At 42.2% G+C, this 18065-nt stretch overlaps 1 long non-coding RNA gene across 1 annotated transcript in view; it reads right to left on the minus strand.

The window, feature by feature from the left end:
- LOC135329095 (uncharacterized) overlaps window positions 1-18065 on the minus strand; it is a 31941-nt gene that overhangs the window by 1665 nt on the left and 12211 nt on the right. Inside the window, exon 2 of the long non-coding RNA XR_010390312.1 lies at window positions 2684-2739. This is a non-coding gene — a long non-coding RNA (uncharacterized LOC135329095). The remainder of the gene's footprint in view (window positions 1-2683; window positions 2740-18065) is intronic.

Here is an 18065-nt window from a genome sequence, read left to right on the forward strand (position 1 = left end):
CCAATGCTTTTGTAGTCATGCAGGCTGGCAAGGACTGCATGTGCATCAGAAGGAGAGCATAACAATACATCTCTGGAGAGATATTGCTTCATCAGTGCTGGAAAATGCTTAGCGTTTACAGATCTATTTGAAGTACAAGAGCCAGATCCTCAGTTCATATGTACTTGCATCCACTGAGAATATGGGCTGTAGAACCTTGCATATATGGAGTTCTCCTAAGCATTAAGTAACTAGTAGAAGTGGTGTGTCATCTTAAAATATAAGCTAGTATAGTCTTATTCTAGCATCTTTACTCCAGCATTACCATCCTTATTCTCACTGCAAAGTCAGATTTGCCCAGTATCATCCCTACAGCATGAAACGTATCAGTCTGCAGTATCCACTAGCTGCTGTCTTCTCATCAGCTACCTCACCTGGCATTTATTTGGCGATTACATGCAACTGTTAATAACTCTGCCCTTCCTTCCTGTGATGTGAAAGCACTGATGCTTTCAGTAACACAGACCAGCTGGATCTAGCAAAGTCTGAAATTACCTACGTATTTCATATTCACTATCTGTTGTTTCTAGAGCTAGTGTGTTTCACAGGAGGTTTACTGCTCAGCCACACTACCCTTTGCAGTATTACAATGCAAGCTTTTGCTCACAGCGCAGAATAGATGTTTGTATTTCACAATCTGCATTTATTTGACAAACTCAAAGTAAGGGATTCTGCTCTACTATAACCACAGATTGTCTTATTTACAGGCAGAGTAAAACTAATAATTAGTCTAGTGAGACAATTAGGCAAACAGCACTAATCATCAAGAGTGTAAACAAAATAGATCTACATCAGCATTCACAAAGCTGAACAGCTGATCCTTCCACCATGGCAAACCTTCACCTTTTGTCTGCTTTTCTTGTGTCGCTGCGCAAATCGTGAGGTTAAAACAGCCCACAAGGTGTTCCTATTGCAGTCATCCCACCACTGTGAGAGCTGGTCACATTTTCAGACGGCACATGGGGAGATCCTGCCTGGTGGCCTGCAGCGCTCTGCAGGAATGTATCAGTGTCAATGGAATTCTGATGGAGCCCAGGCTGGTTTCTGGGGGAAACATGCCTGCCAAGCTGATTTACGTTGGAAGCCAGCCTGTTCCCTGTTAGCTTGTCTGCTTGGCACTTCTGCAGCTGTCCTGGCAGGCAGCTCGGGAGCCCAGCTTTCCCGAGCTCCCAGGTCTTCAATAGCTTGCCTTTGATAATACAGACATCTGTAGGCAAGACCACCTGAACCCTTGGCAAAGAAGAAGTTGTTCCGATTCTCACTGAACGTCTGTCAGCAGATACTCTCTTTGCATCTCAGTAGTATTTTGATTGCCTGCCATTTCTTTTATTTCAGGTGATTTTTCATCTCTTTAATACCTGGAGAGTCTGTATCTGTTGCTTGAGGTTTCTTGTGTTGTCAAGGACAGTGTTGGTTTCATTGCTGTCAACAGAATTCAAGACATCTTGAAGAAACAGGAAAGTGCTATCCTCAGCCACGTCCCTTTTGTTTGAAAGTCCTCCCTTCCTCTTGAGACTGAAGATTTCTTACCTATGTAGAGCTCTTCTCATTAACTACATGTATTGGAAATGAGCCATGTAAAACAAACAGACAACCAGAGAGGGACAGAATGCCATGATGGTGTGACAAACAGCAGCAACAAGTGCTGTATCAGCAGTAGGTTAGGAAGGCCAAGGGAAGATCATGAAGAAAACCTTGACATGTAGGACAGGTGAGGAGATATTGCTATGTTTTAATTATGCACTGCACCCACTGAGCTTCCATTTTGGGCTGGGCTGTTTTGGGTCCCTGACAGAGACTGTCAAGAGCTCAGGCCCCTACAGCTGGGACTCAGCTTTCAAAAGTCCATCATCCAGCAGTGCTTCTTGTAATATATACAGCCAGATTTTCAGCTGATCAGCACTTTATATATTGAGATCATTGGAATACCTGATCTCAGTGTGGAATACTGAACTCATCCAGAAAATTCTGCTAAGTGTGTGGAAGACCTGTGTTAGTAATCCATAAAGCTCCATAAACCAGAATAAAGAAAGAGTAATCTCTGCTGGGAATTCACACCCTTGCAGAAAGGGTATTGGTTTGCCACGTAGCTTAGTGAACATGCATCCTCCCATTAAACATGGCATTGCAAACCTTTTAGACAGAGATTCTCCAGAGGCAGTATATATTTATAAAGATTAGAAGGGTCCATGAGATCCATATAGTCTTTTGTTTCTTCCCAGTATGGAAATTGTTGTTAAGAATCAGCTTTCATGTAGTATGGAAGCACTGTGTTTGGATGGCTGATCAGCCTTATCAAACTTTATCTACTAAGCCAATGCAGGTTCTTCCACTTCTCTGAAGGGTCTCTTCTGTCTGCTTGAATTTTGTGTCTCAGCAACCTCCAAATCTAAAAAGTGAAGGCTTCAAAAAACCCTGTTTTTCCTCTAGATATATCTCACTGTGAAGCTCCAGGGAGAGATCACATGCAGTAGGTTCATACTGGTTGACATAGCACTTGCTGATTTGCTGGAAACAGAACTGGAATTAGTGCCCACCCATAAAACACTTTCCATTAAATGCTTTTTGAACTATACATGAACCTTCACTTCATTTATAACCTTGAGTTACCCAACAGGAGCAAAGCTTCATCAAGGCTACTTACATGGGCCAGGGCTACTTGCTTCTGCATGGGTAAATTCCTGAGACACCTGTATTTACCTGTTACAGTAAAGAAAAATAGGAGTGGTCAAGCTGTACATTAGCTCCAAGGTATTTGCAAGACAAAACTGGTTCTGGCTTGCTCAGCTCTAATTCAGGAAAAACAATTAAATGGGATTCTAAACCACCTACAAGATGATGAAAGATGTGCTTTACTTGCCTTTAATAAATATTTGGTCACCAAAAATCAGTCCCATATGAAAATCTGGACACTAGATTCCAAACCTTAGCATGCCTGCTCTTTGTTCTGCTACTCTCCCTTTACCTGACAATTCCTCACTGCACTACCATTTCTTGAAGGGTACAAATGGGAGCAACCTCAACAAGGGAGTCAGAGAGAGGCTCAGACCAAATCACATAAAATCCTGGCATTAGTGGACTTATTTTCACAGCCCCACTGCAAGCCAGTAAACGTAGGTTTTCAAAGTAAGTATACTAGACAATTGTCTTAACATTTAGCTGAAATAAAGTGCAGTTTCTCTTTGTTTCTGGGCTTCTTTTTCTTAACAAGGCAGTGGCTCATTTGGATTAGTCACCAGACTCAAAGACTGAGTTCAGGCGGAAAGAGAAGCACATAGAGAATTACCTGCTCCTAGTTCTGAGATAGCTCTCCACTGACTTTGCGGGTTAGTCTTTGGCCCTCTCCTCAGCTTTTCCTTCTGCCTGATTTAGGGATTTTCTTGCTCAGCTTGCTAGTTTCTCTGAATCTCATTTTGCAGCATCCAGTACTCTACAAGAACTGTACAGGGCACCTGGGTATCTAACTTGGACCCAACTACACTAGACAGCACAATGTCAGAGGGTTGCACAGTGCAATGCATGAGTCCTTTTGTAGACTGCTGTCCCACAGAGTTAATAAGGCTGACAGGAAAAGTTGATCAGTCCCAAGTTCATGGCTTCACTCTTTATAATACTTGGAATAGTAACAGAAAGACAAACTGAGGATCTGTGAATATGAACAAGGAGTGTAAATTCCTTCTTCAGCTTAAATATTTCAGTAACCACAGGATTTCTGTTGTTGTTATATATCCTTAGTCATGCAGCTTCCGGCCCTCAGCACTGATATAGCAGAAAATACAGGGAACTAATAGCTTATTACTGTGACCTCTGGTTGGTACTGACACTTAATGATGTAATTCCTATGGTTCAGTTAAAGCCATCTTCTTGCTGTAAAATTCCACCGTGTTGCATTTGAAGCATTTCACTTTGATACATTAAGTGCTTTGATAGGTGACAGGTGGCAACCGAAATGAGATTAATAAATACAAAGCCACTCTATGCGCTCCAGCTTTAAGATCTTACTCAAAGAGAACCTGCAAAGGAGAAAAATGTTGGACACTTTCTTTTTAGTTTCTCTTCTGATGTAAAAGCAGATGTGAAATAACTTGTCTTTTCTTTAGAAATATTAAGTCTTGTTTTCATTTCCTTGCTGGAGATTTCTTTTGAAACAAATTCTGCTCTTTTTTGAGGGGGGTTTTAACACTTCTTAGGATGCAGCTAAGGGAAATTTGACTGTGGTTTCTGAACATTTGAAGGATAAAAAACATGAGAGATGTAAACTATAGTCAAGGGACGGTACAGAAGGAAGAGTTCTAGGAAAAATGTAAGTAAAGGTAAATGTAAAATGAAAGCAGGATACTTTCTAATAAGTATGACGAAAAGCAGAAGTATCACTAAAGGAAAAATAACCCGTATTGGTTATCCAGTCATCTTTAAAATTACACCAAGTAATACATTTGTAGAGCAAAATCCTCAATCAGTAAGGGAATACGAAAGAGTATTATAAAGAAAGTCCAGAGACAGTGCTACAGTGAGAAATGGAAAAAACGTATCTATGGAGACCATATATAAGTTACTACTGCCTCAGACCTATAATCTTCCTTCTCAGTAACCTTGAACTCTGAGTGCTCTTGTTTTGCAGAATTATACAGTGACTGCCTTAAACACTGAATATTTACACAAGTTGGAAAATGAGAGATAAAACTATTTAAAATCCCTCCTAGTAAACACAGTCCATATTACAAAATGCAGCTGATCAATCATGAAAGGAGCTCAACCCACTTTAACAACAGTATTTAGCATTTATACAGTGCTCTTATTTGCAAATGCTTCACAAATATTATTTAACTCAAGGCATGGAAGATGTTCCCTTTGCTTGTTGTCACAAGCTGGAGGTTATTAGCCTCACAACGAGCTGTGCTCCTTATCCTTTTCAGTGCAAAGTCAGAGGGGTCAACCCAATTACTTTCACTGAAGTGGGTGAGTGACACTCATCTATACTCTCATGATCTATTTGGTAGCTGCTTTAAGGGTAGTGACCTCCTTTAAAGGGACGGTAACACCCACAAGGGATGAAACGAAGTAGTATATTCAAGTGCTCTTTTGCAATGCAGATATGCTCCTGAGTTCCCCTCTCAGTGACAAGTCAATATTGTTATTCCTAATGGAAATAGCAATCCTGTCTCAAAACTTCTTTTGGACTACCACTGTGGCTAGAAAAATTACCAGCCTGTTCCCTCTCCTATTAAAGCTATGGGCAAGGTGAAATGATGATTTATTGGTGCTGTGTTTCTGCAGCACAGAATTTTCGCAGTAATAAATCTCTGTCCAGACAGATGATGTAATAATCAGAGCTTTCTACAAACGACGTGCTTTTCTTAGTGATTCTTAGAAGAGCTCACTCTTTCTAACTGAATGAGGAAATATATAGACTACTCTTCCTTACCATGAATCAATTTCAGAAAGAGGTTAGATTTTTTTAATTGCCTTGTCCTAGCTGGCATAGTAAATGTATCCCTTTACTTGCTCCAGTTGTTCATACAAAGGTATGTGCAATTTCTCAGTCTTTTCCATCTGTGAATTTTTAAGTACCTTCCTGATTCATACAAAACATTCAAATGGACAAAGACATAAATCAAAAGGCCAGATCTGAATCCACACACTCCACCCTTCTGAAGTAGTTTGAGGCAAACTTCATTCCCACTAGTAGTGTGGTTTTGCTACAGAGACTTTCTGCAGTAAAGTCTGACTCCTTCAAACACACACGCATACACACACACATACTTATTCCATAAATTGCTTCTGTGGATATGCACCTCTGTGATTGATTCTTCTAATTCATGAAACCTGCCAAAGGGATACCTGCTTAATACCTGGTTGACACAAAGCTTTAATTTGAATGCAGTAACCCTGAAAAGCAGTATCTTGATTTTAACAAAGGTCAGTGTTAAACATCTTGCCTAATGCTACCAATGAATCAGAAGTAGAGTCTGAAGTAGATTCCTCCAGCCTCAATTTCTAGCTTTCTGCATTAACTACTTTGCAGCTCTGCCTGGCCAAGAACTAAGGACTGTCTTGACTGTCTTGTCCTTTTTGTTTCCATCGTCTTTATTAAGAATGTACTAATAAACGCTCATGCTAGCTTCCTCTTCTCCAGTGCTTATTGCTTTGTCATTTCAAAGAGAGAGAAGCTTGAACAGAAACAACAGAGCTGAACTCCTTGAACTTTAGGGATAGAGATGTCTGAATTCTGTCTCTGTGCTTGGTGACTCACACCTCTTTGTAGTTTGAGATGTAAACCAAGCAGATTGCCTCTATATCACATTGTCAAGACAGCCAAGCTAGCTGAACTATTCTGAACTATTCATATAAAAGCCTTGCTGCAAGAAACAAAGCAAAACTATGCAGATCATCTGGGAAAACTACCTGTTCTGCAGGGTGATGCATTTTGCCATAATGAAAAAATGGTGTAGGGAAAAGAATACACATTTCATTTCATCACCTTCCCCTTCCTCTCCTGCCTATTTCTAGCTGACCTAGCTGAGTGAATTGCATGAACACATTGTTGAAAGTAAGGCATCAATAAAATACTCTGTGATGAATTACAGTATGAAGTCCACAGTTCAACAAAATGATTCCTAATTCCCTGTGCAAATCAAATTTACTGGAGTCTTGCATTTGCTTGCTGATTTCTATAAAATTATAAGAAATGACAGTGATAGGATTAGCTGAAAAGCAGTGTCCACCCTTTGCATCCCCTGAAATACACGTAAGATGCTTCCCTCCAGGGATCAGGTCACCTTTTGCATGACTGAACAACAACAGCAGTTCCTAAGTCTTGGCAAAATCTCCTTCAGCTCGACCAAGTATTAAAGTCTTTGTGCCCATTTAGAAACCACTGAAAAGGTTAAATGGTCCTTGGAGGATGCTTGATCCAAATGCAGTGGGAAGAATTTATACACAAATTTTCCATGCCAACTTCCTTCTTATTGTAGACGAACTTGAGAACGCTTCTGGGAACTTCAGCAGCGATAATGTCACACTCATCTATGATTAATATGGTAATGGGTCATGGAGATGGAAAAGAGTGAGTATGATTGAGTGCGTTTAGACAACTGTTAGGACATTAAAGGTTATGCGACCCAAACTGAAAATCCAATATTGCACTCCATAATTCCCCAGCGAGGAACTAGCCCATACCTTCACTCCACTGCACCCTCCCCATCACCTCTGCAGGTAACTGCCAGTGAGAGCAATGGTACCAACCACAGCTACAGGTCAGTATTTACAAAGAGTCAGACAGATGCTGCCTCAGCATACCAGAGAAACACATACCATGACAGGGGAACCCATATGCTCAGAGGAAAGCAGCTTACTCTATCGCTCTTCAACAAGGAGATTGTCCTTTAGAGTATCTTCTGAAGATAGGTGCTAATTTCCTTGGTCATGCTTCTTCCCAAAGTTAGGTACATTTTAAAGAGCTCCATTTGTGGGGGTGTTTATAGGACTGGCACTGACTACTACAGAAATTGCCCACTCTTGTTTCCTTCCACCTAATATCTATCCTGCAGTTTGAGCTTTTCTGGACACAAAAAATTCATCTTCAATATCTGGAAAAAGGCTCTCTCCATAGGCAGAACTATAAATAAAAATGAGTAAATCAAGCCAGTGCCTACATCGTGTTCTCTTTAAAAAGACAGACATGGGGGAAGGCATGACTAATGACAACGTGGTCAGTACTATTTATTACTGAGTTGCCCTCCTCATTCTGTCAGTTACTGCTGCAGGAGGCACGCTGCTCCACGCCCTGCTTTCTGTATTTTCCTTCAAAAAAAAAAAAAAAAAAAGAAAAGCTGCATCGAAGCCAAAAGTTCTGTTAGGAAAGCATGAAGAAAATCTGTTTCTAAGAGAGAAAACATTCTTCTACAGCAGACCTTTCTTAAACCACAGGAATTATGCACTGAATATTCAGGTCAAAGATTCTCCTCTACACCCCGCAATAAAAACCAGAATTTTTAGATGCAGCCCCAATGTGCTATTGTTTGATTTACACTGACATAGTTGATGTTAGATGTTGGACATCTAGAATGAAAGAGAGATATAAGCTTTTCTTCCTCAGTTGCCAAACATTCGGGACCTGTCACAATGTGGGGTGAATTGTGTGTTTGTGTGTGCGCTTGTGGCACTGCGCAGTAACAGCTGACTTGCTCTCTCCATGAGCAGTAGGGGTCTGCAGCAAGGTGTTCATCCCCTTGAGGACTGGCAGCCTGAAAGCAACTGGATTGGGGAAGATGTTCCAAAACCAGGCTAGTTAGGGAAAACAGAGTGAATAATTTCTTCAACTACTTGGTCTCCTTAACACTTTACATAAACAGAGAAGGTTTCTCAGATGGTTCGACCCATTGTTAATATTTTGCCCTACATTTAGGACACAATGCCAAAAAGAAATTCTCTTAGCTTTGACTAAATCTTGGCCTGATGACCAGCACAGGCTTGCATAACTGGCGTTGCTTTAAGCTTTCATTATGCAGCTTTGTTGAAAGTAAAAAGTACTGACAACCTATTGCATTTTAAATTCTCTTTAATTTCAAGTGTCTTAGCTCAACAAAACCTGCAATTTAGCTTGCTCTTTCTTTCACCTTTTTATGGAAGTTGTACCGGTCATTTTCTTTACAACATAGTCCTCTATATTTTTAATTAAAACATTATAATTGAAATGCATACAGACCAAGAGACTTGGAAGGTCTAGAGTCCTTTCCCCTCTAAATAATAACTTCAAAGAATCAATATTGCAGTGATAAAATAAGGAGAAAGAAGAATCAACATGCATGTGATGCAGTAGCTGCCCTCAGCACTATCACTAAAGCTGTAACCTCACACATGCATAACAGTCACAGAATCTTCATCACACATTTCATTTCAGAAGCAAACAGCCATAAAGCAGGAATAAGAATGTGCACATGACAGCTGATTATAAGAATATCCCTTGACTTTAACAGTGTGGGATTTAAAGTCAATTGTAAATTGTAAATAGGTGTTATGTTTCTTCATTAACAATGAACTTATTGGTGCCCACTTCTCTTTAATATATTGCCTAAAAAAATCCCTTACTTTGGCAGTAATGAGAAGTGTTTCTGAATACTTTTTAAGAGAGCTTAAGAAACTGAATTGAGAGCCTTAGTGTCAATCTTAGATACTACAATAGCTTGAACTTTTGTCAGTCACTTTTACATTTCAGCAATTGTCTCTCTAATGATCTCTTCCTGGCAGATCTCAGAACTAGCTCAGAGGTGTCATTTTAAGAAGGATGTGATGAAAATTTCCCAAACAGAAGAGTGTAGTCTTACGTGACTTACAATATACCTAACTGAAATGCTTCTGTTGCTTTTATTTCTGATTGCCTCACTGACATTACTACACACCCAGGAATATTATTATTGGCAAGAGCCATAGAAATTTTTCAGCTTCTTCATGCTATCATATCCATGCAGCCACTCAGTCCTCAGGAATCTAGTTTGCTTATAGCTGATGTATTTTATGAACAGCATACTAATCTTGCAGATCTCAGACTATTAGGCCTTTCTTATCAGTGCTTGTATCTATCTACTTTATGAGATAAGTCCATACCCGGAGTGGATGTGGCAACTACAAAGTGGCTTTAATAACGGGTGAGTTATCACCATTCTGTAATGAAACAATACATTTGGCTACTTGCTCTGGCCTAAATAAGGCATTGCATGGTGCTTTAGACAGGAGGGGAGGAAATTATGGCAGTTTAAAACAAAATCACAGAGTTCCAGCATTAGGTAAGTCAAAATTGCTGGATCAGATGTGGTAACATATGAACCATGAAGTAGCTTTACTAATAGGTTACCTACGAATTACTCCTTGGTGAACATTCTCTTTTTTTATGGAGTTCTTCAGTGGTCTTTTGCAATTCTGTTCAATTCAAAATAGCTCTTTGACTGGATAATAGTACAATGGCATAAATCCTGCTTTCTTGGATTTCGTTGTGCTTCATCATTATAATTTTCAATGTCCTTATGATTTTTACTTGCAACAGAAGTAGTTTTTCATCTTCTTTTCATCCAACCAGAAGTAACACAGACACTCTGTGCTAATTGGAGATGATTATTTGTAAGGCAGTGATAGTCTGTTGTTTGACAAGACTATCTCTGTTCATGTAGCTAGTAGAATATGAATTTCATGGTCTTAAAATCCAGCATGGGAAGCTGAAATCAGATGAAGAATGGATTTACAAAAGGAAGTTCAAAAAAGCACAGATTTAGTGATCACTTTGACTAAAATTATTGGTGTGACTCAGTCTGACAAGCCACAATGGTAGTAGGATAAAACCCTGGTTGATATAGCTTTTTTCTCAACTGAGGAGGAAGTACAAGTAGTTACTGTGTTTCTGTTTCCCCAGTATGCGCTTTTTGTAATGACTGTAAGGAATCCTTTTAACATCTATTTTGATAAAATAGACATGGCTTCCCAGAATGGGGAGGAACAAGCAGAGCACCCTGTTTAGGACCTCTTGTGATGAAGCTTATACTTCTGTACGCCAAAAGTTAATGTGGAGGGTCACAGCTTTAGATTTTGGTCTAATCACCCCAAAGCATTGCTTGCCACTGTGAATAGAAGCCTTCTGAGAAATACCTAAGGGATTTCACTGAATGTTTTATCTACATACCTGTTCATTTTAAAGTATGTTCTTTGTTCTTTTTGACAGCAACCTAACAAAAATCACGTTAAAAACCCAAAAACTATGGATCCAGGTGAGACCAAAACCAACCTCATGGGAAGCCTAAGAAATGCATTGACAATAGCTTAATACTTGCATTAAGTTGCCAGAAAACCTCTAATGGTCAATAAAAGACCTGTCTAAATAAATACACTATGCAGTGTGCATTGGTGAGTGCTGAACTCAGGCCCCGGCCTATCTCCTGGGAAAAAAAAAGGTCCCTTAGCTAGATGCCTTAATAGAGAGTATGCTGCCACTGGTCTTAGAGCTTTCCAGAAAGTTTCTGGGTGATTCTAGCAGCTGACAGCAGTGTACTTGGGCTGAACTTTGTAATATTCATAGGAATATATGGGAAGATGCAGTTTTTAGATATGTTCAGAGCATTAGAGATTGCTGCTAACCCCTTGTCCAGGGATTAGTAAAGAGGAAAGCATCTTTTGCTTGCATTTACAGAAGAGGTTCTCACTTACTCACAACCATTACCAGCTGCAGAAGCAACTCACATTACTGACTACGAGATTTTAGCTGTTACTTGTAGATTAATAGCTTAGGAACATAAAATACAAATGCTTTCAACCTTGGAAAAATGGATTTGAACCTAAAGAAAAATACATGTCACTGGGCCTACCAGGCTAACTTCTTAGCCTACCATCCTATGGCTGACGTTCCTTGACTTCACTGGGTATGCTACTCATGTGCAGTCAGCTACATGATAAGCAAGTACTGCTTGCATAGAGAGCCATTCCCTAGAGCTAATTACAAGAAGGACCACAGCATTTTTGGCATCCTGTAAAGTGTCTGATTACTACCAGTAGTGTAACTGTTTAAAAAGATGAGTTAAAAAAATAAAAAACAAACCAGCAGCCAGCTGTAGGTAACCTCAAAAATGACAACTCAAGAACATGTCTTGGTAGCCATTCTTGTAGGTGTAAAGGGCAAACTTTAGAAGCCTTGCAGATGACACTGATTTGATACCCTGGACACTAGAACTTCAATCCAGAGAGGTCTTTAGAAATGTGAAGGCTGGGCCAAATGAAACCTCATGTATTTCAATAAGGCAAAGTGCAAATTTCTGCACTGAGGGTTGGAATGACACCATGCATTAGCGCAGGCTGGGAACTGACTGGCTGAGTAGCAGTCAGGTACGGGGGGTCACAGTGGAGGTCCAGATGGATGAGCCAGCAGTGCGCTCTCATTGTGGCTATGGCCACACTGCACTGCATTTGGAGTGTGGACAGCAGATAGAGAGAAGCTATTATTCCCCCCTACTCAGCAGCGGGGAGGCCACACCTGGAATATCGTGTCCGGTTTTGCAATTCTAAGTTCAAGAGAGAAACTCAGAAACTTGAGACAGTCCGATGGATGGCTACTAAGATGCTTATAGCCTTGAGCACACATAACCTACGAGGAGAAATGGAGAGAGTTGGGCTTCTTTAGTCTGGCAGACAGCAGTCTAAGGGGCAGTCTCATAGTAGCCTACATCTACTTGGAGGGGAGTTACACGGAGAAGACAGACAAACTCTCCTCAGCAGCGGCAGATGGTATAAGAGGAGGTGGAAGCCACAAAGTGTGCCTAGGAAGTCCAGACTGGACATTACAATATATCTTCGGCAGGAGGGTGCTAAAACACTGGAACAAGGGCCCAGAGAGATCATAGAATCACCATCCCTTGACGTTTTCAAGACCTTGAAAGGCAAGATGACCTGATCTAGTGTTGGCGATAGCCTCGTTTCAAGTGGGAGCTTGGACTTAGTGACCTACAGAGGTCCCTTCCAGCCAGCATTGTTAAAATACAGTATTACAGGCATAGATGACTAAGTATCTACAAGTATCTATGCACCAGTACTGGCTGGGGACCGACTGGCTGGAAAGCAGCTTGGCAGAAAAGGACCTGAAGCTCCTGGTGGATGACAAGTTGAATATGACCCAGCAATATGCCCTCGCAGCAAAGAAGGTCAACAGCCTCCTGGGCTGCATTAGGAAGAGTGTCACCAGCAGGTCAAGGGAGGTAATCTTTCCCCTCTACTCAGCACTGCTGAGGCCACATCTGGAGGCCTGAGTACAAGAGAGACACAGATGTACTTGAGCAACTCCAGCAAAGGGCCACCAAGATGATTAAGGGACTGGAGCATCTCTCATATGAGGAGAGGCTAAGAGAGCTGGGACTGCTTAGCCTGGCGAATGACAGGCTCAGGAGGATCTTATCAATGTATATCGACACTTGATGAGAGGGTGTAGAGAAGACAGAGCCAGACTCTGCTCATTGGTATTTGGTGAACTAACAAGAAGCAAGGAGCACAAACTGAAATACAAGAAATTCCATTTAAACATAAAATTTGCCCAGAGAGGTTGTGGAATTCCCTTCTTTGGAGATATTCAAAACACAACCAGACACAATCCTATGCAACCTGTTCTAGCTGACTCTGCTTCAGCAGGGGTGTTGGACTAGAAGATTTCCAGAGGTCCCTTCCAACCTCAACCACTCTGTGATTCTGAGTATTGCAGCTTTTGTTGTGTCAGGAGTATCTCCCTTGGCATGACTGCAATGCGTGGTTAACTCTTAACTGTTCACACGGTGTATTATCCAGGTTGAGGCTTTACCATGACACACACTCAGAGACACATGGGCTGGCTCTGTACAAAGCCAGAGTGGGACAACAAATATAATACCTAAGATGCATTTCTGTGTGGATGAGGCTATGCTTTTCCAGGATGAACTCAGTTTAACGACTTTCATGGACCACAGAGTTCAGGCTAGTAAACCCCGCTGTATTTGTATTTTGCTTCTGGAACTGGAAGCATAGGCATCTTGATGCAGACACCTTGACAACTCCTCACACAGCTTGGCCTCACTCATATTCATACTGAGCATGGGCTAGGCTCCATACGGAGATACTTGTGTTTCTCTAATTTCTGTTCCATATCTCTTCAGGATCCATTTTTTTTTTCATTAAAGTGAGTCCCCTGCTACACTATGTAATGGGAAGCTAACAGCATGACCATTCCCAGCACCACAGCTTCTGAATGCTTTTTTTAAAAAAATCAGTAGAAGTAGGGGTATATAACACTGTAATGAGGCTAGCCTATGCTGACTTCCCTATAGGGGGAGAAGAGACTTCTGCCTCTGCAAACTCTCTGTCTCTAGGGTTCATGTGAAAACAAACATGCATATATTCTTAGGGACACAGTAAGGTAAAAGGAAAAGAGTGCCGTAATGGTTCGCATTGTGCTGTACAACACTGTACAGCATGTTGCATCCTCTTCAGCCCCTATAGTAAAGTCTATCCTGATCCTTTTTCAGGTGTGGCAGCTGCTGTATAAAGCCATAGAGCATGGAAATAAGAACTGTCCTATACACTCCCAAATGAAAAATTACACCATCTTTCAGCTCTGCTTTTATGCTGGAGAATGCTGGCAATTTAGGTATGGGGTCAAAAAGTGCCATTAGGCAGTTCTGTCCTGCCAGAAATTCTTTCCTCCTCTGTATCTGCTTAGTAGGAGAGAAGAGAAAATTTTGCAAAATTCCAAGCATTTTTTGTAAAAACATTCATCCCTTCTTTTCCCTAAACCAGTCCATCTGGCACAATCAATGAACCAGCCAAACCAACCTTCTCCTTGGCTTTGTACAGCCAACAGATTGGAATGATTGCTTAGGGAAAGTGTTTAGACATTTGATCTGATTTCTCATGATCATGAAATCTCTGTCAGTCAACCTCATCTAGATCAAAAAAACATTTTCTCATTAGTATTCCAGATGTCTGACCACTGTGATTGGTCTTGATCAGAGTCCTAATGTACAAACTAAGAGTGATAAAGAAAATGGAGACTCAGTTGTCTCTTTTTGGTTGTTGAAAAAGAATCTCATTACTTATGGAAGAACATGTAGCGGGGACAGGCAGCACCATTTATTTTCCAGGTGTATTTGCTATAGCACGCTCTGGGACAATCTTTTGCCATGTTCGCCATTAGAAAGTCCATAAACTCCATGACTTCCAAGTTTGTCAATTTGCACATTTAAATCTATGAATTGGAAAACTAGTGAAGACTAATGAGTGATTTGTTAGGAAGGTGAGGAGAGTCTGTTTAGGGGAATGGCTATGTCAACTTCACTTGGAGTAGGGCAGCATCTCTCAAAACCTGTATAACAACGTCCATGGATGTAGCAGTCCTGTCACGCTCCTGCATTCCCTCCTTGAGATCCTTGGATCACCAGAGCCAATGAGTCCCCACAGTTTCCACTCCTGGCACTAGGAACCACTAGCAGAGAAAATGCCACAGGCATCCAAGTTGCCTCTGTTGCTGTAACCGATCATCAGTAATGACTCCTAGCCAGCACAGAACAGCCGGAAAGAAGGGGTAACCATACACAGCCGTGCCAAAGCACACACAGGCAAGGTGAAGGCAGAGGAAGAGGAGGACACATAAATGGGCACAGAGGTGGGAGGTAAAATAGAAAGCAGTGCAAAAAATGGGGATGCAAAGAGCAAAAAGTTAGCAAATTATCTTCTGTATGAGTCAACCCTGGTCTCTCCACTTTCTCAGGCCCTGAAAAATTTATCTTCTGTTTTCCTTTGTCTCCTGGGTCCTTGTTCATCCAGTGAGAACTCTGATGGAGGATAAAGAGCTTGTCAGTGCTTTGAGGGTACTAAGAGGCCTTAATTGCCCTGACTGGCCTCACCTAAAGCCTCCACCCCACTCCCACCCCCTCTGCCCAGGGGCTCCTTTTAAGCTCAGGCCTGGGGATTCAGTCCATGCCTAAGCTGAGTTGTAAGTGTGTCTGTCTTTAGAGCTAGCTGTACCTGGCCATGGACCCTGCTGATCCAGACCCTGACCCATGGACTGACTTCCCTGCCTAACCTCAGACCTGCCTTGTCACCATGGACTTGCCTGGTGACCACTGGGCTGTGTGTGATGCTGGTTACTGTCCTTAGACCTGATCCTGATCCTGATCGTGACTTGCTAACTCTTGCTATCTCTGACTTGCTAACAAGCTTGCCCTTGGACCTTCCTCATCACTGTGGACTTGCCTGAAGATTGGAATTCTCGGTCGCCCTTGACTGCCAACCCCAGGGCTGCCCGGCTCACCTCACTCAGGGGCCATGGGATGGGGCCCTGGCTGGTGAGGCCCTGGTATTGGGCTCAGCTCCTTGTCCCTGAGGAAGCAACTGGTCCTCAATGGGCCCTAACAAAACTGGAAGGAAAACTGGCTGCAAATACATTGTTGCCTACTGGGGAAACCCTGTCTGGACAGCCAGCCAGTCAGGTAAACATGGAGCTGCACAACTCTTGTTAGCTCTGAAAGTGAAAAAAGCAGCTTTGTCTGACATGGTTGTGTAGGAGCTGGACCAAACTATAGCAAGCCAAATAAGAACATGTGTCTGGGGGGGAAATTCCCAGACCATTCAGAGTTGGCCCCAGCTGACTAGCTCCCTTCCTCCATTAGCAATTTATGGAGCTGTGTTTTAATAGCAGCTGCTTTACCATCAGTGCTCACATCAGCAAATTAGGATGTTATTTCCTTAATACACTTGTTTCCCACTTCTGTGTGGGAAAAAGGTTCAAAACTGGGCACCTGTGGGATCAAGAAAACAGAAGGCTTGAAGAGACACAGAGCATTTCCTTTGAAAGGTATGTTCCTTCTGAAAGCCTCTCACAAATTCCTGTTTTTTTCTGGAAATGTCTTTCAAGATTTTGCCTTCATGCTGTGTGTGTGTGTGAGCCAATAAAATTCCAGCCTACAGAGGCTAAAGCTTTCGGTTGTGACTTCCAGACAGCACTTGGTCCATAAACTGTAATAGCCTGATAGAGCATGGGTGTGTGCAAGTTGACACTAGAGAAGTGGCTCTGACTGCAAGCTCACTGCGTGTATCTGACCTAATTTTAAACTGGCTACGTTGGCATTGCCTGCAGTGTTCTGGCAGCAGTTGCCAAACCATCCTGACAATCACCTCTGCACTTGCTCTCCTTATCTGCACTGATCTCTGTGCTGCTGTGCCTGGACTGCTTCCTATCATCAAAGTTTCCTCATGTTGTCCTGCTGCTATAGTTAACCTTTGAGAGTCAGGCTGGGTACTTCAGCAGGCAGCGTGTGGGGCCCAAGCTAGCGTAGTAGGGAACAAGGTCCTTCCCTCTGCAGCAAAGAAGCAGCAAGCCCAGGTCCCTCTCGTCCTGTATCTGCCATTTTCCCCTACTGACTCCACTCCTGGAAGATGTGGGCAGCACCCAGTCAACTCCAGCCCCTCTTCTTTGGAGCAGCAAAAAACAATTTTACTCCTGCAGTTGGGGTTCCTTGAGACAACTCTGCAGTTCCCAGTTCCCAGGCTGGATGGTTTAAAGCTTGCTCCTGGTGATCTGCACTAAGCTGCAGTCATAGAACTGTGCACAGGACTACAGTACAGATTTATTCTGAAAAGTGAGGGAAATAATTCATGATGGGTCAAACTGAAAAATGCGATTTTTGTGTCCCCTAAATAGGAGGAAAAATAAACACACAAACAGGACATAGCTTAATGAAAAAGCGAGCAGTCGGTCAAAAATATTTTCACTTAAGGATTTTGTATCTTTAAGATTCAGACAACATGTATTTTCACTAGCAAGTAAGCTTGGAAAGACCTTAATGAGTGAATAAACTTGGAGTTTGGGGTCTCTTCAATTTTTAAGAATAAACAGAAGAGTCACAGAAGGGTTGAGGTTGGAAGGGACCTCTGGAGATCATCTAGTCCAACCACCCTGCTCAAGCCAGGTCACCTAGAGCACATTTCCAAGGATTGTGTCCAGATGGCTTTTGAATATCTCCAATGAAGGGGACTCCACAACCCCTCTGGGTAACCTGTTCCAGCACTCTGTTACCCTCATGGTGAAGAAGTTTTTGCTTGTGTTCAGATCGAACTGCCTGTGTTTCAGTTTATGTCTGTTGCCTCTTGTCCTACCGCTGGACACCACTGAAAAGAGTCTGTCTCCATCCTCTCTACACCCTCCCATCAGATAGTTATGCACACTGATAAGATCCCCCCTCAGCCTTCCCTTCTCCAAGCTGATCAGGCCCAGCTCTCCCAGCCTTTCCTCAGGAGAAATGCTCCAGTCCCTTAACCATCTTAGTAGCCCTCTGCAGGACTTGCTCCAGTAGCTCCATGTCTCTCTTGTACTGGGGAGCCCAGCACTGGACACAGTACTCCAGACGCGGCCTCACCAGGGCTGAGGGGGAGGATCACCTCCCTCGACCTGCTGGCAATGCTCTTCCTAATGCCTAATGAACATCATATATTCAACTCTAACCAACAGAAGGAGCTGGGACAGAGGCAGG

Source organism: Dromaius novaehollandiae, chromosome 1, assembly GCF_036370855.1.
Source record: "Dromaius novaehollandiae isolate bDroNov1 chromosome 1, bDroNov1.hap1, whole genome shotgun sequence".
NCBI classification, from domain to species: Eukaryota; Metazoa; Chordata; class Aves; order Casuariiformes; family Dromaiidae; genus Dromaius; species Dromaius novaehollandiae.